This window comes from Sapajus apella, unplaced genomic scaffold (genome assembly GCF_009761245.1).
Source record: "Sapajus apella isolate SASKATOON/1434 unplaced genomic scaffold, GSC_monkey_1.0 scaffold21, whole genome shotgun sequence".
Lineage (NCBI taxonomy): Eukaryota > Metazoa > Chordata > Mammalia > Primates > Cebidae > Sapajus > Sapajus apella.
Window position 1 is genome coordinate 2192320 of NW_022436961.1, and position 26329 is coordinate 2218648.

The following is a 26329-nucleotide window of genomic DNA, read 5'->3' on the forward strand; positions in this document are numbered from 1 at the left end:
AGCAATTCTCTTGCCTCAACCTCCTGAGTAGCTGGGACTGCAGGTGCATGTCACCACGCCCGGCTAATTTTTTGTATTTTAGTAGAGACAGGGTTTCACCATGTTGCCCAGGTTGGTCTCAACTCCTGAGCTCAGGCAATCCACTTGCTTCAGCCTTCCAAAATACTGGGATGACAGGCATGAGCCACCGCACCCGGCCTGGAATTCACATCTTTGTGTGACATGACTGGCTGCCAGTTGCTTTGAGGGATAGAGTGTCTCTTTCAAAATAAACAGGAACTTGGTCTATCTGCTGAGTAGACTCAGCTCTTTCGCTCCTTGCAACCCTGCGGCTGGTGCAGTTTCCATCTCTGGCCAGTGGGTGTGCACCGGGGTCGTGTTGTGGGGGCGGGGACGGCTCCTGCTCGTCTGTCCTCCTCTCCTGGCTCTTCTTCCTCCCTGGCTCTCCCTCACTCACCCTCTTCTAACTTCCTTGGACTAAGACATCACGTCTTCTGGGGTCCAACGAAGAAGGGACCATTTCATTAAGAAAAAAACCAGCTTACTTGATAAGCTGACTCGCAGTTTAGAAAGCTCTTTAGAGACATTTTATTTCTATTTGTTGGTTACCATGTCTCTTTGGAGGCAGATCTGTACTCAGAGCTGTGGAAGCCGAGGCTCAGGGAGATTCCGGGGCACCCGAGATCTTGTTAGAGATGGGTGGTGGGCGACGCTGGGGCCCCGAGCCTGCGACTCCGGCTCCTGTGCTGCCCCCACCCCCACCGTGGCACTGCATGTGTGTGGGGTATGTGGTGGGTGTGTCTGTAGGGGGTGTGTGCCTGTTGTGTATGGCTGGTAGGGAGGCTGGGGCATGGGCAATGGAGGTGGGGAAGGGTGACCTCTGTACTTGTTTGTCATGGGCCGAGAGGTGCAATGGGTCTCTGTTCCCATCTACCCACTTTTCTGGATCTACCCATTGGCTACACCTCCAATGTGGCTCTCTCTGACAGTCCTTATTGGACAAGATCACACCCATGATTCACCTATAGACTTTCCTGAGGGGATACCAAGGTCTGCCAGAGTGAGGGGTTGGATGAGGGCAGGGCACAGATGCCCTCCCCTCAAAAGGCAGGGACAGGCCAGGTGAACTGGCTCACACTTATAATCCCAACTCTTTGGGAAGCTGAGGTGGAAGGATTGCTTGAGGCCAGGAGTTTGAGACCAGCCTGGGCAACATAGTAAGACCCCATCTCTACAAAAAATACAAAAGTACCTGGGTGTGGTGATACATGCCTGTAGTCCCAGCTGCTAGGGAGGCTGAGGCAGGAGGATCACTTGAGCCCAGGAGTTGGGGACTGCAGTGAGCCATGATCGTACCACTGCACTTTAGCCTGGGGGCCAGAACAAGACCTCCGTGGCTTCCCTCAGAGACACACGTGTGATTTCATGGCAGAAGATTTATGGAGACCCGTCCTGACCTATCTCTCTATGATTCCTGCCTGCACCGTACGTGTCTTGGGTTAACAGGATCCGTACATGTATAAGCTGCTGCAGATCTGTCCTACAATTGCCTTGAAGGAGAGCTGCTCTCTGGCATTGTGGGGTTTGGTGAATGAGTTAGTGTCTGCCAGTCCCTCTCATGAGACTTTTCTAGATTCCTATCAGCACTCTCCCTTTGCTCTTTCCAGGAAGACCCAGGCAAGGCCTCCAGCAGCGGAATGAATCTTCTGATCACCCCTAGCTGCCCCGTCTGCTCTGTGTGCTGGACCAGGGTGGGGGTCACCTTTAAACACGTATCCAGAAAGAGATAACACTGCGAGCGGTGTGGGGCGGGCGGGGAGAATGAAGAGAAGTAGGTGAAAGGGCACAAATGCAAGTAAGATGGAGCAGAGTCAATGTGTGATCACAGAGCAGGGTGACTGTACCAGGTATTATGCTTGGGTGAGGGACACCGGAATACCTGACTTGATCACTACACGTTATATGTGTAACAAAATCTCATGTACTCCATGAATTTGCACAAATTAAAAATTTAAGGCAGTGTAAGCATACTTCATTTAAAAAATATATATCGGCTCTATAATCCCAGCACTTTGGGAGGCCGAGGTGGGCAGATCACCTGAGGTCAAGAGTTCGAGATCAACCTGGCCAACGTGGTGAAACCCCCTCTACTAAAAATACAAAAATTAGCCGGGTGTGGTGGCGTGCACCTGTAATCCCAGCTACTCAGGAGGCTGAGGCAGGAGAATCGCTTAAACTGGGGAGGTAGAGGTTGTAGTGAGCTGAGATCACGCCTCTGCACTCCAGCCTGGGCAACCGAGGGAGACTCTGTCTCAAAAACAAAACAAAACAAAATAAAAACAAAACAAAACAAAAAAAAAAACACAAAAAAAATGTGTACAGTTATTTTATCCAAATAATCTGAATATAGATTCACACGGTTCAGTGGAAGTAGCATTCCCCCACCCCACACCTTCCAAAGCCTGGCCCCAGCCCCAGACAAAGCCCCCTTAACTGTTTCTGTGCCTAGTTCCCCAAGAGGCCCCTCCACATCTGTGTTAATATCCGCTCTCCTGTAACCTCCACTGCAATCACGTGAGGCGGGCGTTCCTAGAGTCTCTGGCTCACAGATGAAGAAACTGAGGCTCACAGGGATATGTGGTTTGCTCAGGGCTGCTTGTGCTGGGAACAGGCAGAGCCGGGGCTTCATTCCAGATCTTTTTTTTCTTTTTTGAGACCAGGTCTTGCACTTTTGCCCAGGCTGGAGTGCAATGGCGAGATCTCAGCTCACTGCAACCTCCACCTCCTGGGTTCAAACAATTCTCCTGCCTTAGTCTCTTGAGTAGCTGGGATTACAGGTGCCCACAACCATGCCTGGCTAATTTTTTGTATTTTTAGTAGAGATGGGGTTTTATTATGTTGGCCAGGCTGGTCTCGAACTCCTGACCTTAGGTGATCCACCCACATTGGCATCCTATAGTGCTGGGATTACAGGTGCTAGCCACTGCACCCAGCCTCATTCCAGATCTTTACTTGAAAGCCACATCGGTGGGTAGGGAGCAACGCCTTACTTCCTGCCCTGTCCACCCGGGTGCCTCCTGGGCTGCTGCCTCCTTCAGAGTGGCCTGGGTCAAAGTCAGAGCAGCGCCTTCTCACTTCCAACCAAGGTGTCTCTACAGCTGTTCCTGCCATGGAGGCTGTCCTAGCTTATCTCATCCTTGTCAAGTGTGTGGATTTGAACACACGATGCCACTGTGACTCCAGCAACAGGAGCGATAGCAGGATAGAGCTGCACTGGCTGGGAGAGTCCCCACGGCAGGTGACGTGAGCTGCTCCTCTGCCCCAGGAGGTGCCTCAGAGTCCTGGCCACAGGGGGTTTCTGGTTAGGACCACATCTCCGGTTTACCCTTTGGGGAGGAAACAGAGAGAGGGGCAGGGGTCTTGACGTGTGGCAGGAAGGGTCATTTTTATCCTTTTTCTTTTTCAGTTTTATTGACATGTAATTGATATATTTAGAAAACCGTGTGTATTTGATGTATACATTTGATGTATACATTTGATGAGTTTGGACATCTGCACACACCTGTGAAACCATGCCTATCATCATGGTCATAGCTACACACATTACTCCTAAAAGTGTCCTCGTATGCCATTGTTTTCTGTTTATTTGTCTACTTTTGTGGTAAGAACACTTAGCCGGGGGTCATCCTTCTAACACATGCTTCAGTGCATGGTGCGCTGTTGCTTACTGTAGGTACCATGTTGGCCAGTGGATAGCTAGAACTCATTCATCTTGCGTAATGGAAACTTATGTCCACTGAGCAGCAAATCCCCAGCTCGCCCTCCCCCTAGCAACCACCATTCCAGTCTCTGCCTCTGTGGGGTTGACTATTTTAGTCCCTCATTGAAGTGGAATCGTGCAGCGTTTGTCCCTGTAGGCCTGGCTTATTTCACTAGGTGTAACATCCTCCAAGTTCCCAGTAGGATTTCCCTCATTTTCAAGGCTGAATAATATTCTGCAGTGTGGATAGACCACATTTTCTCTATCCATTCATTTGACATTGGATATGGGGGACATCTTGGCTGCTGTGAATATTGCCGCAGTGAACGTGGGGCTGCAGGTATCTCCTGGAAATTCTGATTTTCGTTCTTTTGATGAATTCTTTGAAGTGGGACTGCTAATGGTACACGGTAGATTCACTGTAGTTGCGGAAAGACACTCCACATGTTCTCCATAGCAGCGGCACCATTTTCCGTTCCCCAGCGATGGGGCAGTCCTCCGGTGTCTCTATGACCCACCCAGCACTCCTTGTTTGTTTCCATGTGGCCATCCGAACAGGTGTGAGGTGAAAGGAAGGATTACTGCCGTTTCAAGCACACCACTCTTTTTGGCATTGATATGCTCTTATGGAATTCCATTGTATTATGGGTTGCATGTTCAGGTCCCGGCTCCCAATCCATACGTTGAAGCTCTAGCTTCCAGTGTGGCGGTCTTTGGAGACCCCACCTTTGGGAGGTAATTGGGCTATTAAGGTAGAGCTCCCATGATGGGACTCGTTAGAAGTTGAAGGGTCACCAGAGCTTCCCCTCTCAGCCATGTGAGGGCACAGAGAGACACCCACTGCCAGCAAGCCAGGGCAAGAGCCCTCACCCAGAACCAAATCTGCTGGCACCCGGGCCTCTGACACCCAGCCTCCAGCACTGTGAGGAATAAAGGTCTGCTGTATAAGCCATCAGATCTATGGCATTCTGTTATAGCACTCAGAGCTAAGACAAATTGAAATGTGAAAAATAAGAGGTAGCTATAAAATGAAGTAGTATCATCAATGAGTATGTCATTTTTATAATGGTTTATTTTTAAAAAGTGTGCCTTTCATCCCAGGTACTCTGGAGGCTGAGGCTGGAGGATCGCTTGAGTGCAGGAGATCTGGGCTGTGGTGTGCTGTGCCAATCAGGTGCCCACACGAAGTTCAGCATCAATATGGTGACATCCCGGGAGCAGGGGACCAGCAGGTTGCCTAAGGAGGGGTGAACCAGCCAAGGCTGGCAATGGAGCAGGTCGAAACTCCCCTGCTGATCAGTAGTGGGATGGTGCTTGTGAACAGCCACTGCGCTGTAGCTGGGGCAACACAGTGAGACCCCATCTCCTTAAAAAATACAAATAATTTTAAAAGTTAAAAACCAATTTAAATCTAGAGAAAAATTGCAAAACTAGTACAGAGAGCTCCCATAAGCCCCACACTCAGTTTCTCTATTGGCAGCATCTTCCATGAGTTTGCTTCATTTGTTATAATGAATGAACCACTATTGCTAACAGTTTTATTAACCAGACGTCCATACTTCCTCAGATTTCCTTATATGTTTCCTCATGTCCTTTTGCTGTCCTAGGATCCCATCCAGAGGCCACATGAAGTTTAGACGTCGTGTCTCTTTAGGCTCCTTTTGGCTGTGATGGCCACCTTGACAGATGCCCCCTGGTTTTCTGGAATGGCATTTTGGCTGAGGTGGTTGTCATAAGTCATTGGTGAAGGGGATGAAGTCCCACCATGGGACTGGGATTTGGGGCTGAATATACTTTCCTGGGCAATGTTTCTGGCAAAGGAATTTTTATCCCACCCATCCGTGCCTTCCAGAGATATGAAAATCATCTCTAGGGCCCAGGGGAGGCCACGCTGTCCTCTGCTAAACACTGTTTGTTTCACAGGTGTCTGGGGACAAAGGGGTCTGCTGTGTCTGCTTTACAATGGCCCCCGAGCCCCGCTGCAGCTCAGGCAGGTGTAACGAGTGGGCAGAGAGTGGGTTTATATCTGAACTCTGCCACTGACAGCCGTGGAACCTGGCCAAGTGAACGGGTTTCCTCATCTAAGAGGAAGGATAACAGTGAAGATAACAGTTGGGCCCATCTTAGTTAATGTGTACAGAGGGCTCAGAGCATGCCTGGCACAGGGTCAGCCCTGTCTACCTGACTCCCATCATTATTATATAAAAGCACCACGTCTAACCGTGGAAGTTACTGACACATGGAGGAGACAGGTGAATTTATCTTTCTGCAGCACGACTGCTAACTGGTGCAGGTGGTATGGTCATCGTTGCATGTTTTTTTTTTTTGAAACAGAGTCTTGCTTTGTTGCCCAGGCTGGAGCGCGATGGTGTGATCTCTGCTCACTGCAACCTCCACCTCCTGTGTTCAAGTGATTCTCCTGCCTCAGCCTCCTGAGTAGCTGGGATTATAGGCATGCACTACCATGCCCAGCTAATTTTTGTATTCTTAGTAGAGACGGGTTTCACCATGTTGGCCAGGCTGGTCTTGAACTCCTGACCTCAGGTGATTCACGCCCCCCACTCACTGCCCAAGCCTCCCAAAGTGCTGGGATTACAGGCATGAGCCACCACGCCCAGCCCATTGTTGCATATTTAACAATCACTTTAAGACATAGTACAGGAGTCTGGGGCACACCATAAGTGATTACTAGTAATAAATGTTAACTTTGCCAGTAGAGCATGTTTTACAAATATCCTGGACTCCTGGCCATCCAGGTTATTCAGGTACTACAGCCTGGAAACCGTTAACCTCAGATGCACTTGCATGGGCTAGCCTTCAAATCCTGGCTGCACTCACACCAGCTGTGTGATCTTGGGCAATTCACGAAACCCTTCTGTGCCCTCCTTTCCCATCTGCAAAAGGGAGTAACAATAGTACTGGCTGGGCATGGTGGCTCACGCCTGTAATCCCAGCACTTTGGAGGGCCGAGGCGGGCAGATCATGAAGTCAAGAGATCAAGACCATCCTGGCCAACGTGGTGAAACCTCATCTCTACTAAAAAATACAAAAATTAGCTGGGCGCCTATAGTCCCAGCTACTCGGGAGGCTGAGGCAGGAGAACTGCTTGAACCCGGGAGGCAGAGGTTGCAGTGAGCCGTGATCGCGCTCTTGCACTCCAGCCTGGCACCTAGCAACAGAGCGAGACTCTGTCTCAAAAAAAACCCAATAGTACCTCCAGTATCCTCAGTGTGAGGATAAAGGGAGGGGATGGGTGCATGCAGTATGTAAAGTGCTCAGTAAACAGTGCCAATTTATGTTATTAACACGTCTGTGAGCACTGTCTTTGTAGGCGCTGGTAGGGGGCCAGGGAGGTACCACAAATGGCAGGAGAAGTTGGATGTGTGGAGGAGATGATGTTTGAGGTCCAGTTTCCCCTCCCTGAGAACTCAGGGTGGCCGGAGCCTGCCCTGCAGTCTTGGTCATTCAGGTGAATGCACTTACGCCTCATGGTGTTCACCAGGTGTCAAACCATTAATTTAACCTTTTTTTTTTTTTTGAGGAGAGTCTTGTTCTGTTACCCAGGCTGGAGTGCAATGGTGCGAACTTGTCTCAGCTCGCTGCAACCTCTACTTCCTGGGTTCAAGTGATTCTCCTGCCTCAGCCTCCTGAGTAGCTGGAATTACAGGCAAGCACCACCACGCCCTGCTGATTTTTGTATTTTCAGTAGAGATGGGGTTTCACCATGTTGGCCAGGCTGGTCTTCAACTCCTGACCTCAAGTGATCCTCCCACCTCAGCCTCCCAAAGTGTTGGGATTACAGGTGTGAGCTATTGTGCCCGGTCTAAATTAACAGTTTTTAAGCTCTGCTGTGTGCATGGATTGGCTAAATGCATTCATACATATTATTTTATTTAATTTTCACAAACACGATCCCATTTGACAGGTGGAGAGATGAAGGTTCAAATAACCATCCTCAGATCAGGAGGCCACTAACGTTGGACTAGAAAGCCCATCTATCAGTGCATTTCCACCCCCAGCTCCTGAGCAGAAGGACCACGGGCTTGAGTGGTAGCAAACATCCCACCTTTCATGATGAAGACTAGACTGAAATCTACACCAGGGCAGGGACTGTTTCTGTCTTGTTCACTTTTGTCCTGAAACTGAGTCTGCGAGTGGTATCTAGGAAGTGCTGGATGGAGGCGTAACTATAGCTACGCCCCACAAAGCTCTCCAGTATCCTTTGTCTCACCTGAGCCTTAACATTACTTTGTGAGAAAGGGGTTGATGCTATTATCTCCATTTTACCAGTCAAGGAAATGTACGGGAAAGACACATTGATGGAGGGTCTTCTCTCAATGGACGTCTTGCCAGTTTTATCTCCTTTAACCAGTGCACACTTCCCTTGGGTGGACGTCACACAACTGCTGACCACAGGCTAGGACCAAGACCTCTGGATCCAGACCCCAGGCCCATGCTCTGCCCACTGCCTTGGAAACCTCTTATCCTCACTTTTCTTTTCAGAGGCAGCTTCTCACTCTGTTGCCCAGGCTGGAGTGCAGTGGTGCGATCATAGCTCACTGCAGCCTCCCATTCCTGGGCTCCAGTGATCTTCCTGCCTCAGCTCCCGAGTGGCTGGAATTACAGGTGTATGCCACTGTGCCTGGGTAATTAAAACAATTTTTTTTTTTTGTAAAGACAGGAGTCTCACTATGTTGCCCAGGCTGGTGTTGAACTCCTGGCCTCAACCAAAGCCTCCTAAAGTGCTGGATTACAGGTACGAGCCACTGCATCCACCTCTTACCCTCCTTTTGAGAGGTCCCTGCCCTCGCAGCTCTTAGCCTGGGCTGCGTTTTTGCTGGTTGGAAGCCAGGACACTGAAGAATGGAACTTGGTCTGGGAGCCCACCACCACACAGAGGAGGCGGACCTGACATCATTGCGGGGTGGTGCCAGGGAAGGACCCAGCGCGGCTGTGCTGCCAGCAGGGTGCCTACCTCATGATGAGTTCCTGAGAAATCACGGGAGGATAGAAATCTCGCTCCCTGAATGCATGAGACGAATGACTTCCTTTCCCCTCAGAAACAGCAAGAATGGAGGGTGTCTTCTCTGGGCTGTGAATGAGAATACTGAGCTGTCAGCAGCATTTTGTTGTGACGGCATCTGCAGCAAGAAGGAGGCCACTCTGCTGGTCCCCGGAGATGCTGTGGGTTCTGGGGGACTTCCGGCCCAGTCGGAGCCTCCCAGAGTGGCTGAAGCATCTTGCTGGGTCCTCTGACAGCTGTGTCTGTCGCCCCTGAGAGTTCCAGAGGAAGCATCGCCACCCTGACCTGAACATCCATGCTGGGCACGGCCCAGAGAGAGGCTTGCAGACCAGCAGATCAGACCTGAGCCGTGATCCTTCCGCTCCTCTTCCTATCCCCCTGCCCTCTCCCCTCCCTGGCGGAGCCTATGGGGGATTTGGGGAGCTTGTGCTGGGCATGAGGGTCCCCTGGGGTGGGGGAACACTGCAGGCTTCTCCGTGACAGTGTGCCTGACTCTGTACAACCATCTCAGGTGACAGAGGCCTGGGCCCTCGTGTAGGCCAGGAGGCAGCATGCTTCCACCAAGGACCAGATAGTAAATATTTTAGACTCTGAGGACCACATGTTCTAGGTCACATCTGTTCTTCCGTCTTTGAATTTTTTTCCAACTGTTTAAAAATGTAAAAACCATTCTTGGTGCAGGCTACACAGAGCTGCCCTGCAGCCAATGTTGCCTCTGCTAGCTGCAGCGTCCCCTGCTCCCTGCTCCGCCCCTGCCCCTCAGAACCTGGATCTTTTCTGCGGAATCCCCTGTAACAAGGCGACTGCGCAGCGTCGGCCCAAAGGTCTTCACAGAATATATGCCCACTAACTTCTTTTTTTAAATTTAATTTAATTTTTAATTTTTATTTTTGAGACGCAGTCTTGCTTTGTTGCCCAGGCTGGTGTGCAATGGGGCCAACTTGGCTCACTGCAACTTGGCTCATCCGCCTCCAGGGTTCAAGTGATTCTCCAGCCTCAGCCTCCGGAATAGCTGGGATTTCAGGCATGCGCCATCATGCCTGGCTAATTTTTGTATTTTCGGTAGAAATGGGGTTTCACTATATTGGCCAGGCTGGTCTCGAACTCCTAACCTCAGGTGATCCACCTGCCTTGGCCTCCCAAAGTGTTGGGATTACAGGAGGGAGCCACCATGCCCTGCTTACACCTGCTAACTTCTGCAAAGTTACCCCCCGCCCTCCAATAACCAGAACACCTGCTTGCTTCTAGCCCTGCTCTCCTTGTAGCTGCTCTGACCTAATTCCTAAGCGCCATCTCCCTGCCTTCAAATTAAACAGTATGTTGCAGGGAAGCCTTGTGAGGCTCTTTAGCTGCCATCCTGGGTCAGGACCCTGCCCATCCAGCTCCTCCCAGGCAGAGGGGATGATCTCCATACTAAGTGTGTAATGGCAAGAGGTAAGCAGTAGGGGGAAGCACTGAGCCATATTTGCTGAGTTCTATTCTCAAGGGGATCCAGAGCTTGGACCCAGTAGGATGTGGCCTTTGCATGCTCATCCCTGGACAGACAGCGATCCTGAGCCCCAGCGTGGGAGCAGTTGCTCCGGAATCCCTCCCAGAGCCCCATCTACTGCCTGGCCTCCGCTAAGACCGGGCTGTATTCCTGTATTTCCTGTGGCCTCTTAGATACCTTCAGGATCTCACCACGGTGACCACCTAAGGCCACCTCCGGACCCTGAGAACCTCCCTCGGCAGGTCCAGGTCCAGCCACACCTGTGCAACTGTGGCTGAAATGCTGCGGAGAGGCCGGGCCAGGCTGAGACCACAGGGCAGCATCTGTGGTGACTTGTGTCCTGGCTTTGGGGATGGGTTTGACTGGCCGGGGCAGGTCTTGGGTATGAGCCAGGGCTTTGCAATACAAAAGCTTCCCCCGACGTGGGTGCTGAGTCATTTGTCTGCTCCTGGCTGGCTGGTGCTGGGAACCTGAAGCTCACCTTCTCCTGCCTCTTCCTCACCTTCCACCTCATCCGTTATTCTCCTGAGTCTGCTGGCATTGCCTCCAGGTTTCCTCGATCCTACCCCTGCTGTCTGCCCCGTGGCCATGGCCTGGTAGAGGCCGCGGCAGCCCGAGCCTGGACAGCCTCCTAACCAGACACCCTCCTCCTGCCAGAGTGACCTTTCCGAATGCATGGAGAACCCTGTGGCTCTGACCTGCTGGGAGTCCTCCGGCTGCTTGGGACAGCGGGAAACCCTCCGATGATCATGCCAGGCCCCCTTCTCATGCCCTCTCCCCCTCTGATGTCACGCCCAAGCCACACCATGTTTGCCACACACTCCAGCCATTTCTCACCTCCATGTCTGTATCCGCGCAGGGCCCTCTGCCTGGAGCCCCGTCCCTCCACAGCCTCTTCCTGGCTGACTTCTGCTTTTCCCTTCATACCAGGGTCAGGCATGGCCTGGAAGCACTCAGTCCAATCCTGCAGCTCCTCAGCACTGCAGGATTCCTGGACTCTGCCGTATGTTTGCCCATTGTGGTGGTGGCTGTCCCCTAGAACGCGACCTCCTTGAGTGCCAGGATTGCTTTGTACACACCTTAGCAGCCACAGCACCAGCACAGAGCCCAGAGCACAGTGGTGCCTAAAAACTGTCTGTTCACTGATGAACGGATAGCGCCCTTCCTCAGGCAAACTCTACCCACCTTTGGGACACCCAGGGACAGGAGACATCCCAGTCTTGTGCAGTGACCATTCCCATCTTCAGCTGTCTTTCTCTTCACCACCCCCTTTCCCATGTCTAAGCTAACCCAAATCCCCGCGCTTCCCTTTATCCTTGTTCCATCAACCTTGCAGATGGAGGCCAGCTGCTTAGCATCTGCCAGAGCTTTTTAATATAAATTCTGGACAGATTTTTCCTTTGCTAATGGCAAAATAAAAAGCCCCAGAAAAGAAGCACCACCCCCTTCCCTACATTGCAGGGACCTGTGAGTCTCACCACCCCCATACACCTGCTATCACCACGGGGCACTTGGAAGGTATAGAAAGCCTTGTGGGCTACCTGGGGTGACTGGGGGAGACCTGGGAGGCTGGGCTGGTTGCAGAGTCTATCTGGGGGTCTCAGGGGTGATCCCTGTGTCCTTTGAGAGGGTCCGATGGGTGCTGGAGGGAGGCCTGGGATGGACCTGGGGCTTCCCTCCCCCAGTCTGCTCAGGAAGAGGTGTTTAGGCTGCGTGCCTTTCCCTCCCACGCCACGCACATCTGGCCTTGGGACCCAGCTTCTGGTAGGGGAGGGAGTTGGAGAGGGCATGCTATTCGCCTTTTCTGCCCCTCGGGACCCCAGGTTGTTTTGGGGCCAAGTGTCTTGAGAGTTTGCCTAACAGATCTAGTTTTCTAATTCCTAGGAGATGAGCCAAGAAGCAAATTACGTGGGTGTATGTCTCTAGAGTTACTGAGGTGTAATAACGGATTACCTTCTGGTGTGGTGACTGCAGCCACGCCCCTGTGGGTGGGGACAGAGTTGCCAGATCTAGCAAATAAAAACACATGCAAATACTTCATAGGACAGGCTTGTACCAGAACACTTTTTATTGTTTATCTGAAATTCAAATGTATCAAGTGTCCTGTATTTTCTCTGGGAACTCTGGCAGAGGAGAAATCTCCCTTGCAGGGAGGGGGCACTCCCGGTGTCTGTGTCGCAAGAAGAGCGGGCTCCTCCCCAGCTACAGGGGACTGGCCGCTGGCCCTGGTATCAGGGTCACTCCTCTTGGCTCTGCTTTCTTGGGTCTTCAAGGCTTTGGGCCAGCCTGGGGCTGGGAGAGTGGCCTCTGCTTCACGGGCACTGGCTAGGAGGTGGGCTGAGCATGGAAGAGGGGGGTGTCAGTGTCTGGTTTGTTTCCACCTTGCTGGCTCTAAACCTCTAGTCAAGTGAGGGGATGCATTCTGACCTAACATCTGCTGGGCTGTGAGCCGCGAAGGGAAGGGCTTAGATGGTGCCTGAGGCTGGTGGGAAGTGGCAGTGGGGAGGGAGGTGGGTCCCAGGGAACGTGGGTTAACTTTGGGGACACTTCTCTTTCCCTGTCTCTCCCCTTCTGGTGGGGAGCCATCATGTCTTGCAGGATCTGGGCTTGATTTTTAAAATACTTTCTAGTGTTTATTTTAAAAATTCACATGCAGTAAAATTAACTTCTCTTTTCATTCAGTCCTGTGAGTTCTGACAAATGCACAATCGTGTACCATCACTAAGGTCAAGATATGGACATATCCATCGCCCCGAAAAATTCTCTTGTGCTGCCCTTCAGTGGGCAGGTCCTCCCCCTTTTCCCACCCCTGCCACCATACATCTGCTCTTCACCCTGGATTTTTCCTTTTCCTGACTGTCTCCTAAATGGGATCATATAGTGTGAAGGCCTTGCATGCGCGTAGCAGCATGCCTTTGGGATGAGCCGGTGTTGCTGTGCTCCATTGTACACACCCCATTGTACGGATGTGCTGTGGTTAGTTTATTCATTCACGCACTGAGGATGTGTGGGTTGACTCCAGTCTGGGGCGGTGATACATAAAATAAAGCTGTTCTACACATTAGGCTACAGGTTTTTGTACTAACCTTCCTAACGGTTTCCTCCCTCCCTCCCTCCTTCCCTTCTTTCCTTCCTTACGATGGAGCCTTGCTCTATCCCCCAGCCAGGAGTGTAATGGCACAATCTCAGCTCACTGCAACCTCCACCTCCTGGGTTCAAGCAATTCTCCTGCCTCAGCCCCCTGAGTAGCTGGGACTACAGCATGTGCCACCATGCCCCACTAATTTTTATATTTTTAGTAGAGATGGGGTTTCACCATATTGTCCAGGCTGGTCTCGAACTTTTGACCTCAAGTGATCTGCCGGCCTTGCGCTCCCAGAATGCTGGGCTTACAGGTGTGAGCCACCGTGCCCAGCCCACACAGGTTTTCATTTATCGGGTAAACACCCGGGATTGAGATTGCCGGGTCACATGCAAAGTACGTTACCGTTAGAAGAAGAAACTCGTGGCGCTCGAGCTATAAGCACCCACAGCTGCCCACACTTTTCAAACGGTAGCCCCAGATGGCTGAGGGGCTTTCAGTTTTACAGATGGGGAAACGGAGGCCTCGAGAGGTCAGAGGAAGAGCCCAGAGTTTTAAGGAAGGCCATCGTCAGGGTCCAGGTGGAGCTTTGTCGCCTGTCTCCCAGGCCGCGGTGCTTTCGTCTGTATCCCTCAGTTCCCTTCATCATTGTCTGTTGCTGCAACCTTATTCTCATGGGATCTGCTTGTGGGACACATTGGGCCACCACCAACGAGCTTCTCCATGCACTGATAAGGAATGTGACCAAAAAGATTAATCCATTTGGTGAAGTGACCAAGTGACTATGTAAACAGCCGTGTTGATGAACAGAATCTGTCTTCAAAGGTTATGACAATATTATACACACAGCCCTCATGCTGGGCGTTTGGTTGATGGAGCTGTCTACCAAATTATTCTTCTGAGATCTTTTCAAGCAGAACCGACGCGGAATTGGTGTCTGCCCTTCTTTGGCACTGGGTAGGTAGGAGCTGTTTGCTTTTCTTATTCGATTCTGACTCCCTTCGCCTTGGGATTTGGGGCCTATCCCCGAAAGCCCTAGTCCCAGACAACCTTTTCTTTCTGTGCTTCAAGCTTAGAATCAAACGAGCGGTCCCTAACACTCCCTGGGAATCTTGGCTTTACCACAATTCCAGCTTTTGAACATTTCAATGGAGGATTAATTGTTATTCATGCTGTCTTTGTTATGTAGGTCACTTTTTCTTTGGAGCAAGTTGATGGGATTTTATTATCTGTGGAAAGCAGCCATATACCAGAATGAAGAATAATTTTGATTGATGATTTAGCTTAAAAATAGTTTCCTATTTTAATAAGCCTCATTCGGGAACAAATGACCCCAGAGGGGAATGCGTGCTTATCTGGTAGCCTATGTAGAGAATTTCTAGAAATGTGTGTATTTTGAAGAAAAGAAGAGGTTGGCTATTTGGTCCTGGAGATGGGTCTAGGAGCCTGGGGTGGGGGCATCTATTGGTTTCTCCTAGCTGAACCGTACCCAGAGAACTGCAGTGCCCCTCACGCAGATGCTGGAGTAGCTGAGTGAGTGTTTCTAGTTGGGTTACTTTGGGCTCAACATTAGACTAACCAAATCGTTATTTAGTACTTGCTCTGTGCTGGGCAAAACGTGCTAGGTACTTTCATTGATGTTATCAGGGGAATATCTAGGCAAAGAGAGGAGACCTCACTTATGAAAACTAAAGACCTTGCCAAGTCAGATTTCTTTTTAAAAGGCAGTTAGGGACGGCAGTCTGAAACAGCGAGGTCCCCTAGTGCCCTTCCAATGGTGAAACACAAAAAGCGTCTCAATTTTGGAAGACTATTGACCGCATCTGGGGAGCTGTAAATGCAGGCAGGGTCTGATAGGCTGAGAGGGATAGGAGAAGGCAACGCAGTGACGACTGGATGCTGGGGTCAGTTGCCTGGGAACGAATTCAGCTCCACTCCCTGCTGTGGCCTTGAGCAAGCAGCACTTAACTTCTCTGAGCTTGTTTCTGTATCTGAAAAGTGAGATTGGTCATGACCCCACTCATAAGGTTGTGATGGATGCGTGGCCCCTGAGAAACATCAGAAAGATGGCAAGGTGGCTGAGACGCTGTTCCTCGGGTTTTGTTCCAACAACGAAAGCTAAGTTCATCAAGCCACGAGAAACTTCAGATTTTATTTTTTCCTAGGAAATGTGAAAATTGAGGGTGTCCTTTGAAGCCTTGTGGCAGAAGCTTCTTTTAGAAGCCGACTCACCCGCACAGTGCTGTCCCAAACTCCAATGATGTGCAAACAGTGGCCCCCATCCCGGTGGGGGGCCAGGACCGGACAGCAGAGACTGTAGCAGGGTGTCCCGTGAGCGGGGGACCCTCACGGACGGGTCTAAACGCGTGTCAGACTAGGATTTGTTTATTAATTCATTCAACAGCGGCGGTGGACTCAGGACGGCCTAGAGGGCGCCAGGGGGCGCTCTGGAGAGGACGGGCGGGCGGTCCGAGTGGGCCCCTGGGACCCAAGAGGGGAGGGCGGCGCCCCCGGGTCACCCGCGGCTTTTGCGGAACCCGCCTTTGCCGCGCAGTTTTCGGGATTCGCGGGAGGAGGCGCAGCCTCCAAGGACAAATTCTCTCCCCCGCACTTTCGCGTGGAAAATCTTCAGGAAAATGAAAAGTAGCTCGCCGTCCTCCCGCTCCCCGCAGATGGGAAGGACTCCGGAGCAGGCGCGAGGAGCAGTTCCCGTTTTCCTTACGAGCGCCCCCTCCCTACCCGGTCCTTGTAGTGCCAACGAGAATAGTCCAATTAACGTAAGCACTCAGGAGGCTTTTCGTGCTGCTGTTCCGGGCACTGAAGAGGCCTCGGTGTGGGAATCCCCACAGAGTAATAAACAGCACGTGGCTGAAGCGCAGAGGAGGAGACTCGCTCCGCCTGGCGGTGGTGATGTGACGGTAAGGCAGGGAGGCTTCCCGGAGGAGATGGCAGGACACAGGCTGGCGGCCGCAGACGGGATCTATAATTCAGTGCCCGCCGTCACGCACCTCGGCCTGCCCCTGTGCAGCCTGGAAGCTGGAGACGGAGAAGGTGGAGAACAAGAGCTCAGGGATGCCCGGCCTGAGCTGAAGGAGGCGGTGCTGCGCGCACAGACGGGGGAAGGTGGGGTGGAGGCCACAGCCCAGCGAGTGGGGGCGAGAGGATGGGCGGGAACCGCGCTGGGCGTTCCTGCTTCCTCCTCCTCAAGCTCGCAGCCTTTCGTTGGAAATTAAGCATTCAGCACGAGGCGATGGAGGACTCACTAGTAACTCCAGCCTGGTGCCCAGGGCCTGGAATCAAAATCCCCGGGCGCCCGCGGCCCTGGGGCGGCGCTGAACCTGAATGATCTTAGTCTGTTTAACGGGAGGACTGCAAACAGCGGGGGCTTCCTCTTTATTGCTCAGGCCAGGGTGTGTGTGTGTATGTACGTATGTGTGTGTGGAGTGTGAGTGGGTGTGTGTATGTATGTGTGTGTGTGTATGGGTGTGTGTGTGTGTGTGTGTGTGTGAGGGTGTATGTGTGTGTATGTATGTGGGGGATGTGTGTGTGGAGGTGGATATTAGGGTGTGTAAGAATGTGTGTGTATGTGTGTGTGTGTGCGTGTGTGCGTGTGGTTTGGGAGAAGAAATAGCCTTTGTAAAATGAGATCAAAAATACCTTTTATTACTTTAATGTTAGAAAATAACTAGTTAACTTACAATCCTGTCTAACCTACATTTCCTTTTAAAGGCCCTTTTATTTTATTTTAAAGCCGTGAAGATAGTATGTGAAGGAGAGTTTGCATCTCATTTTTTCTTCCTTTGATGCTTGACTAATTCAGGCCCTAACTTCCCACTCGGAGAGGAGAGCAGTCCAAGACTGGTGGTGCCGTGTGGGTGCGCCTTGGCCAGCGCCTCTGACGGAGGCATACATCTCATTCACACCAGCAAGGGGAAGGGCTGGATTAGGAAAACGCAAGGTGGGAGTCCTCTACTTTTCTAGGACACACCTTACGAGTATTGCTCCATTAGACGGGTGTTTATTCCTGGCTCTTGACGACCTTGCCTGAGGATTTTCGCTTTTGCGTAGAAACAAAAAGGGGCAGGGGAATATGGAACTCCAATAACATGAAGCAGTCTGAAAATCAGCACCTATTACTACGTGGGAGAAGGTTGCTGATTGTTAGGGGTGTGTATTATTACCAGCAACAGAAAACCAATTCTCAAAGTCATTAGCAAAGACAATAGCTGAAGCAGTGAATTCTGCGATCTGTGTAGCAAAGCCCGAACATATTGACAGGAACAGAATCAGCAGAGATCAGAATTATTAGGCCAGGCTTTTCAGGTCAGAGAATTAATGGCAGGAAAAGATTTAGATGGATGGAGGGGAGGAGAGGGGAATTGGAAAACTCACATGGAGATACAAGAATAAGAGCAGAATGTTTATTGTTACAGCGAGGCTAGAAAAAAATGCAGGATACAAAATATTATGCATGGTATAATTCCAGTTTTGGAAGAATATGTATTATTCATGTGCAAAGAAAAAAGACTAAGCAAATGCATCCAAATGTAAATCGTGTTTAGGGCGTGATAGAGAGATTATGGGTGATTTTTAGTTTCCTCTTTTTACTTTTTGGTATTTTCTATTTTCAATGAAATGACTTATTCTTATTACTAGAAAAGAAAATGTTTCTTATTTGGAGAGGGACTGGCTCAGGTGCTGGTGGGACAGTGGAACGCTCGGCACACAGTGGGTTTGGGGTGCAGGGGAATCCAGAGGCCCAGGCAGCAGGGGCAGAGGGCAGGGGATGGTGCTGAGCTGGGGAGTGGGTGGTGCAGACTGTGTTGGAGACCTGGGCAGCAGGAGTGACCATCTTTCCTAAAGCCCCAGCCTGCTTTATCTGGGACAGTTACAGTGAGTAACTTAGACCCCATGGGGTCACAGACAATCAGCAATGGGCCAGAAAAGCCTTTTCTAGAAAAATAGGGCAATTGCACAGGCAGAAAAAGGAGGATTAGGAATCTCACAGCTGGCAGGTTGGGGGCACCGGAGACCCCTCCCATCTGTAGGATTGGCTGCTAGGGGCTTACATTTCCTAGTGCTGATATTCCCAAATGGTCACGCCTTTTTGCATTAGGACTAAAGGCTTGTTGATTGCCTACAAAAAGTCACTAGTGGGCAGGACCAAGGGTGTATTATTGTGTCCTCATGCCATTAATAAAGACATACCCGAGACTTGGTCATTTATTAAGAAAAAGAGGTTTAATGGACTCACAGTTCCACGTGGCTGGGGAGGCCTTACAATCATGGTAGAAGGCAAAGGAGGAGCAAAGTCACATCTTACATGGCAGCAGGCAGGAGAGTGTGTGCAGAGGACCTCCCCTTCGTAAAACCATCAGATCTCGTAAGATTTATTTACTATCAGAAGAGCATGGGAAAGAGCCACCCCCATGATTCAATGACCTCCCACCGGTCTCTCCCACAACATGTGGCAATTATGGGAACTACAGTTCAAGATGAGATTTGGGTGGGGACAGAGCCGAACCATATCAAAGGGTGAGGTGAAATCCCACCATGCTATGCAAAGTCTCCGCTAGGAGATAATGGGCTCGTTTCGAGCTGTGAGCTGAGGCCTGGTGGTTCACTGAGAAACTCAGCTTGGTCAACAGGACAGAGTCAGAGGCAGTTACCACACAGACACCTGGCAAAACACTGAACTGTCAGAGGCCGAAACGACTTCTGACTACGGTGGATGGGAGAGGCCAGAGTGTGATTAAAGTGAAAATGTCACCCAAGGCCACTTCTAGAGGGGACAGAGCTGGAGAGGTTTTGCAGCTCACTAATGATTGTGATGAAAGATTAATGGAGTATTGATCATTTACCTTCATAGAAGTACATTTCTTTACCTAATCCACAGGACAGGAACATCATGAACACAAAGTCTTTTTAGCTAGAAGCCTGTGTCGTAGGAAACTAGAATGGAAGTGCATTTGGAGGAGCACAGAGGTCCTAGTCGGGCGAACTGTGGCTGCAGCATTGGCTCTGGGTCCTGAGCAGAATGCCGCCAGAGCTCCTGCTTCTGCCTGGAGGCACCGGGCTGAGCCCCAAGCACTTCCGTCCTGTTGTAGCCTCCATGCTCAGGGGCCACTGAAGGGTCGTCTTTGGGTTATTCTGCTGGCAACATGTGACATTTGGGTTCAGTTTTTTGCTCCAGCCACTTGAGACCAGTGGAAGGCAAGAAACGGGGGCCCTTCACCCTCTAGTGGCCCCCACCACTGGAACCTTGAGAAGGGACCCAGGCCCTGCAGCCACCAGCCTCAGCTCCATAGCCAGCCCTCCACACCCCCGTGCCTGCAGGCTCTGTGAGCTTGGGCACAACCAGCAGGGCTAGTGAGTCTTTCACCTACACTCCTGAGCAGATGCCTTGGATGAGATTCAAGAGAATCCCACACTATGCTGAATTCTGCTGTCTAGAAAATGAGAGTGGTGAAGGTGGGATCCGGGCAGAACTCTGCCTTTCCTAGAACCCCAGCCTGCTTTCTCTGGGGACAGCTCCTTTAGAATTCATGACCCATCTTTATGCAGAATAGAATGCACCCCCCCGATTCATGATATCCACCACTGTATCGCCTAATCACGGAACAGTGGGTATTCTGTGGAAATAGAGCTTCTGTTTCCATAGGCATGGTGACATGAAAGCAGAGAGAATTTGCAAAGTCTGAAAATGAATTTGCAGAGGAATCATTTGTCACGGAGTTTGTGCTGACATGTTTCTAGGACTTCAAAGTGAAGGGATTTTTTTGTTATGATTACTCGTGGCACAACAAACATAGTATGTGCTTTATAAACATGTGTTGCATGAGTGAGTTAATGACCCCAAAGTCATAATAATTCTAAGACTTTTGGCTGGTGTGGTGGCTCATGTCTGTAATCCCGGCACTTTGGAGGGCCGAGGTGGGCAGATCACCTGAGGTGGGGAGTCCAAGACCAGCCTGACAAACATAGAGAAACCCCATATCTACTAAAAATACAAAAATACCCGGGCAAGGTGGCACATAGCTGTAATCCCAGCTACACAGGAGGCTGAGGCAGGAGAATTGCTTGAACCCGGGGGGCGAAGGTTGCAGTGAGCCTAGATCACACCACTGCACTCCAGCCTGGGTGACAGAGCAAGCCTCTGTCTCAAAAAAAAAAAAAAAAAAGACTTTTTTAAGTTTAAAAATACTCAAAAAGGGTGGGGCACAGTGGCTTACACCTGTAATCCCACCACTTTGGGAGGCCAAGACAATTGGATCGTCCGAGGTCATCTGAGACCAGCCTGTCCAACATGGTGAAACCCCATCCCATCTGTACTAAAAATACAAAAATTAGCCAGATGTGGTGGCGCGTGCCTGTAATCCCAGCTACTTGGGAGGCTGAGGCAGGAGAATCCCTTGAATCTGGGAGGTGGAGGCTGCAGTGAGCCGAGATCGCGCCGCTGCACTCCAGCCTGGGTGACAGAGTGAGACTCTCATCTCAAAAATAAAACAAGACAAAACAAACCAAAAGATAGTATTTGCTACTTGGGGATACATATGTATGTTGTAAAAGTATACAAAAGTGTGTTGCATGATAAATACCAAATTAATAATATGGGTTAGGAGAGAGGTGATGGAGAAGGTTCAGAGAGTGGACTTCACTGTATAGACAGTGTTTTATTTTTAAAATTTATTTTGAGACAGGGTCTCACTCTGTTGCCCAGGCTGGAATACAGTGGCACAATCGTAGCTCACTGCAGCCTTGAACTCCTGGGGTTAAGCGATCCTTCCACCTCAACTTCTGGAGTAGCTGGAACTACAGGCGCATGCCACCATGCCTGGCTATTTTTTTTAATTTTTGTAGGCACAGGTTCTTGCTGTGTTGCCCAGGCTGGTCTCAAACTCCTGGACTTGATGGATCCTCCCCACTTGGCCTCCCAAAGTGCTGTTTCTTGAGCTGAGTAGTGGATACCTGTGTTTATTTTTCTTTAATCATTTTTGTATGTCTTCAACATTGCATAGCACATTAAAAAATACAACTACATTGAAACGGTATCTCTAATATAAAGATTACTTCACTGGAGAGAAGGTAGAGGGTGGGAAGTTGAGTAAATATGTCTGTTTCTTCCCCAGGTTGGGCGTTTTTTTTTTCTAATATGCGTTCACTCCCACTCCCTTTCTTATCTACACTAACCACTTCTCTCCCCCTAGACGGTCTCTTGCAGTGTTTCCAAGTAATTCTATCTTCAGCTACCGGCTAGAAGGAAAATGCTCCCGTGTGTCAGTATGGACACTCTTCATGAGAGCTGAGCAACTTTATTTCTTACAGACACCACCTAATAAATAAAAAGGTCAGGCGCATGTATGAGAGGAGACAGAGATTTGTGAGCACCCCCTCTGCGCGTATCGCAGGAGTTTACCCTTCCTGCCTCGGCTCAGGCTCGGAGCAGCCTGTCATGTAGGCGTTAGCTTTCCTGTTTCACAGGTCGGCAAGGCAGGCCCAGCGATGCGCACCGACTGCCCAGAATAAGGCGCACATGGAGCGCCCCAGATCAGCCTGGGATAAAACTGGGCTGACTGCCAAGTCGCCCTTCACCGCCAGTGCTCTCACGCTGTGCTTCGCCTACAGGGGTGCAGATCCAGCCTCATTGCTGGCTCTTGACCTTGTGACCAGCGACCCCTGTTGGTGGGATGATTACAGGGTCAAGGATCCGAGGCGTCGCTCCGGACGCCGTGACCCTCTGTGGCCTTGGGGGATTAGCTTATTATACTCATTGCAGGCTCAAGTCCTGCACTCTCCTGGGTCCTTGTACCCAGCAGTATACCTGGTACAAGGGTGCAGGAGGAAGTCATTAGAGCTTCTACGTATCCAGATTTTTAAAATCTCACCTTTTTAAAATTTCTATTTTGTTATGTGTTTTCTATGGTACATCATCTGTTGGTACACGGTAATACAGATATTTGATTTTAAAATATGCAAATATGCATATATTGAAGATATCTGCTCAAAAATATTTTTATTGATAGAAGTGTGAAGTTTTAAAAGTTTAGAGACTGTATTCCGCCAAACCGATCCACCTCATTCCCGATCAGCGCTCAGCACGTGAGCGTTACATGAGAGCCTGTCTTCCAGTGCAGAGCCACGCAGTCCTGGTGCTGAGTGAGCTTGGGCATGTATGTGGTCGCAGTGATGCTCTTGGAGATATTAGTGAAATCATGACGAATTAGAGAGGTCAACTGGAGACAGGGAGATGTCTCACTTTTCTTTCTTTCTTTTTTTTTTTTTTTTTTGGAGATGGAGTCTCACTCTGTGGCCCAGGCTGGAGTGCAGCGGTGCGATCTTGGCTCACTGTAACCTTTGCCTCCTGGGTTCAAGCGATTCTCTTGCCTCAGCCTCCTGCGTAGCTGAGATTACAGGCATGCGCCACCACGCCTGGCTAAGTTTTTGTATTTTTAGTAGAGAAGAGGTTTCAGGACCGGGCGCGGTGGCTCACGCCTGTAATCCCAGCACTGTGGGAGGCCAAGGCGGGTGGATCACGAGGTCAAGAGATCAAGACCATCCTGGTCAACATGGTGAAACCCCGTCTCTACTAAAAATACAAAAAATTAGCTGGGCGTGGTGGCGCGTGCCTGTAATCCCAGGGACTCAGGAGGCTGGGGCAGGAGAATTGCCTGAACCCGGGAGGCGGAGGTTGCGGTGAGCCGAGATCGCGCCATTGCACTCCAGCCTGGGTAACAAGAGCGAAACTCCGTCTCAAAAAAAAAAAAAAAGAAGAGATTTCACTATGTTAGCCAGGCTGGTCTCCAACTCCCGACCTCAGGTGATCTGCTCACCTCGGCCTCCCAAAGTGCTGGGATTGTAGGCGTGAGCCACTGTGCCTGGCCAATGGCTGGCTTTTCAAGACAGCAGATTTCATAAGGCCAAATTCCTGAAACAATGTTAGAATTGATTTTTTTTTCCATTTATTTATTTTATTGCATTTTAGGTTTTGGGGTACATGTGAAGAACATGCAAGATTGTTGGTTTATCACCGATTAGGGGAAAAGCAGTGTTCTCTGGCAGCTAGCAAGGTTCACCAGGAGGAAGTCATGGCCGACTAAACTCATTTCCTTTACAATACTCAACAGTAGCTTATTGGGAGAAGTCATTCATTCGTTTGGTCTTTCACACCTGCATGCACTCAGGGTCCACTTGGCAGGTAATTACTGAGCACTTATTTTGTTTAAAGCCCTTTGGTTGGATGACATCTAGTGATAAATATATTGCAATCCCTGCCCTCTAAAGAGCTTTCTTTTTAATGAAGGAGACAACCACCTACACAGATGACTATAGTGCAATAAAGTACTCGCTGTGTGCCACAAAGTGATATAAACAAATAGACCATCCTTTTTAGCAAGGAATGAAAATGTTACAACTCCTATATATATATTTTTAATCTCATCTTTCAAATTTTTATCTATTTTGTGTATGTTTTATATTGGCAAAGTCTTTCATGATCTTGTGGACTGATGGGGCTCAGGACATATCGCCCCAAAATATGACCTAAGGAGACCAGAATATGCCACCCCAAAATATACTTCTGTGGCATATTTCGAGCTGGTTATTCTGAGAAACTGCAGACACAGGCGTAGCACTGAAAAGCTGTCCTTTGTTAAAGAAATTTGCATCTGTAAAGGAAATCTACGTTAGTAAAAGTGTCTATGTCAGGGAGAGAGTTGCTCCAGACAACTTTTATTGCCCAAGGGACTTTTTATCTGCACAGCAAGACAGCTTTTGTTCATCATATATTTCCTTCCCTCGCCCTTCCACTGGTGGTCACCACTTCCCCGCAGCCCTGGCTCCTCTTTCTTTGTGTAGCTCAGGACGCTGTATCAGCTTTAATGATTTGACCCTTCATTGAGTCTCATATTCTGTGGGACTCTCATGTGTACATATGCAATTACACATGGTTTTTCTCCTGTTAATCTGGTTTATGTCAAATTAATTCATAGTCCAGCCGAAGGACCTAGAAGGTGGAGGGAGCCCTGTTTTACTTCCTTACAGTTGGTGCCCAGTGTAGGTCATCTCTGTCTGGGACCGGCTTGCTCTGGGACTGCTGCAGCTATAGGATCCTGGGATCCCTGAGAAAACACCGGCCACAGGTAACATATTGTACCAAATTAGGCTCCTGGATCTGTGCCTGTAGAGTCTGGTCAGAATGAGAGCAGTGGCTGGGTTTGGGGGCTCGTGCCTGTAATCCCAGTGCTTTGGGAGACCCAGGTGGGAGGATTGCTTGAGACTAGGTGTTTGAGACCAGCCTAAGCAACATATGGAGGCCACGTCTCCACTCACACACACACAAATTTAGCTGGATGTGGTGGTGCATACCTGCAGTCTCAGCTACTTGGGAGGCTGAGGCAGGAGGATCGCTTGAGTCCAGGAGTTTGAGGCTGCAGTGAGCAATGATTGCACCACTGCATTCCAGCCTGGATGACAGAGAGAGAGAGGCCCCATCTCAAAAAAAAAAAAAAAATGAAATCTAAATTTAGATTAGCAGGAGAAAACGTGTGAATTAGTTCCTGTGGAGCAACTCTGATGTTTGAGGGGAGTATGAGTATTTTTATTTTCTGACCCCCACCCTCCAGAGATGGTCATTGCTTTCCTGCCTGTGTCTTTTGTGTCGTGTGTCACAAGAAGGAGACCCCAGGGTGGGGTCAGTGGCATGGTCCCTACATAAGCCAGTGGGTTTTGCTGGCCTCGTAGGATGCTGAGTTCATGTTTCTCACCATATGGGTGTCTGTTTAGATGAACTTTGATGTGTGTCCCTGAGACAGAAGAAACTGGATGAGATTCTTCTTCCAGCTTGTTTTATGTTGTGAGATCTTGGTTTTTTGACTAGTGAGAATACTCTCTGGTCTCTGCCAGGCCAGAGCGCATGTGTCAGCTTGTGCTAGGCAGCCAGCGAAGTAGGCTGGGAGCCCCACTCACAAGCCATAGGCAGCGTTCTCTCTGTGACTGCGCCTGCTCTCAGGGGAGTTTGTCTTCAGAGGTCCCAGTCCTTAAGGGCCTTTGTCATCTTAATCTTTGATGGCTTGGTTAGTGCTGGGAAAGTCCAATCCCAGTAGGTTCTGCCTGGCATCATAGATTAACAGGCTGGTGCCTGGAGGTTCCCCATGTGTCCGAGGGAGACTGGAGGCACCATTTTCACAAATGCTATCCCTTCCACCTGTGGCAATGAACTTCTCAGCTTTCTTAGTCTGTCTGTGGGAGTGAACTCTTCAATCATGGGGGCTGCGTCTTCTGTACTCACTTTCGAAACCTGCAAGTTACCTCTGTGTCTTTCTATGAAAAGACTTATTGGAGCTGAGTGGGGTGGTCCAACCTGTAATCCTAGTGTTACAGTCTTGCTAATGCACCACAGTGTAGCAGTCTCCCTTTGCAGGGGGTAATACCTGAAGTCCTTTGCCTCCCAACCGAGAAAATTAAGGAATGTGGACACCAAGGGTGAGGTTGGAGCAAAAGTTTAATAAATGAAAGAAGAAAGCTCTTTGCTCTGAAAAGGGGACCCAGAAGAAGGTTGCCATTTTTACAGTTGAATGCAAAGGTTTTTATAAGAAACCAGTGAAGGCTGGGCATCAATGAGGCTGGTGGCTCCACCCTGTTCTTCTAGTGCACATGAGGGCACTTAGCCTGAGTTATTCCACATTGCTTTGTTCCACTTATTGCGCATGTGTTAGGCATTGCTGGCATGTCTGGGCAAGTTACCTGTGTAGCCTTTCTTTTTTGTTTTTTTTTTTTTTTTTTTTGAGACGGAGTTTCGCTCTCGTTACCCAGGCTGGAGTGCAATGGCGCGGTCTCGGCTCACCGCAACCTCCGCCTCCTGGGTTCAGGCAATTCTCCTGCCTCAGCCTCCTGAGTAGCTGAGATTACAGGCACGTGCCACCATGCCCAGCTGATTTTTTGTATTTTTAGTAGAGACAGGGTTTCACCATGTTGACC

At 50.0% G+C, this 26329-nt stretch overlaps 1 protein-coding gene and 1 long non-coding RNA gene across 8 annotated transcripts in view; one reads left to right on the plus strand and one right to left on the minus strand.

Moving 5' to 3' along the window:
- Window positions 1–26329, plus strand: part of ANK1 (ankyrin 1) — a 243700-nt gene that overhangs the window by 51091 nt on the left and 166280 nt on the right. The window lies entirely within an intron of this gene.
- On the minus strand, window positions 1268–6081 carry LOC116558276. Its single transcript, XR_004271930.1, has 3 exons — window positions 4866–6081; window positions 1458–1461; window positions 1268–1284 (listed from the first exon to the last, which is right to left on the minus strand). It is a non-coding gene; the product is annotated as an uncharacterized LOC116558276 (long non-coding RNA).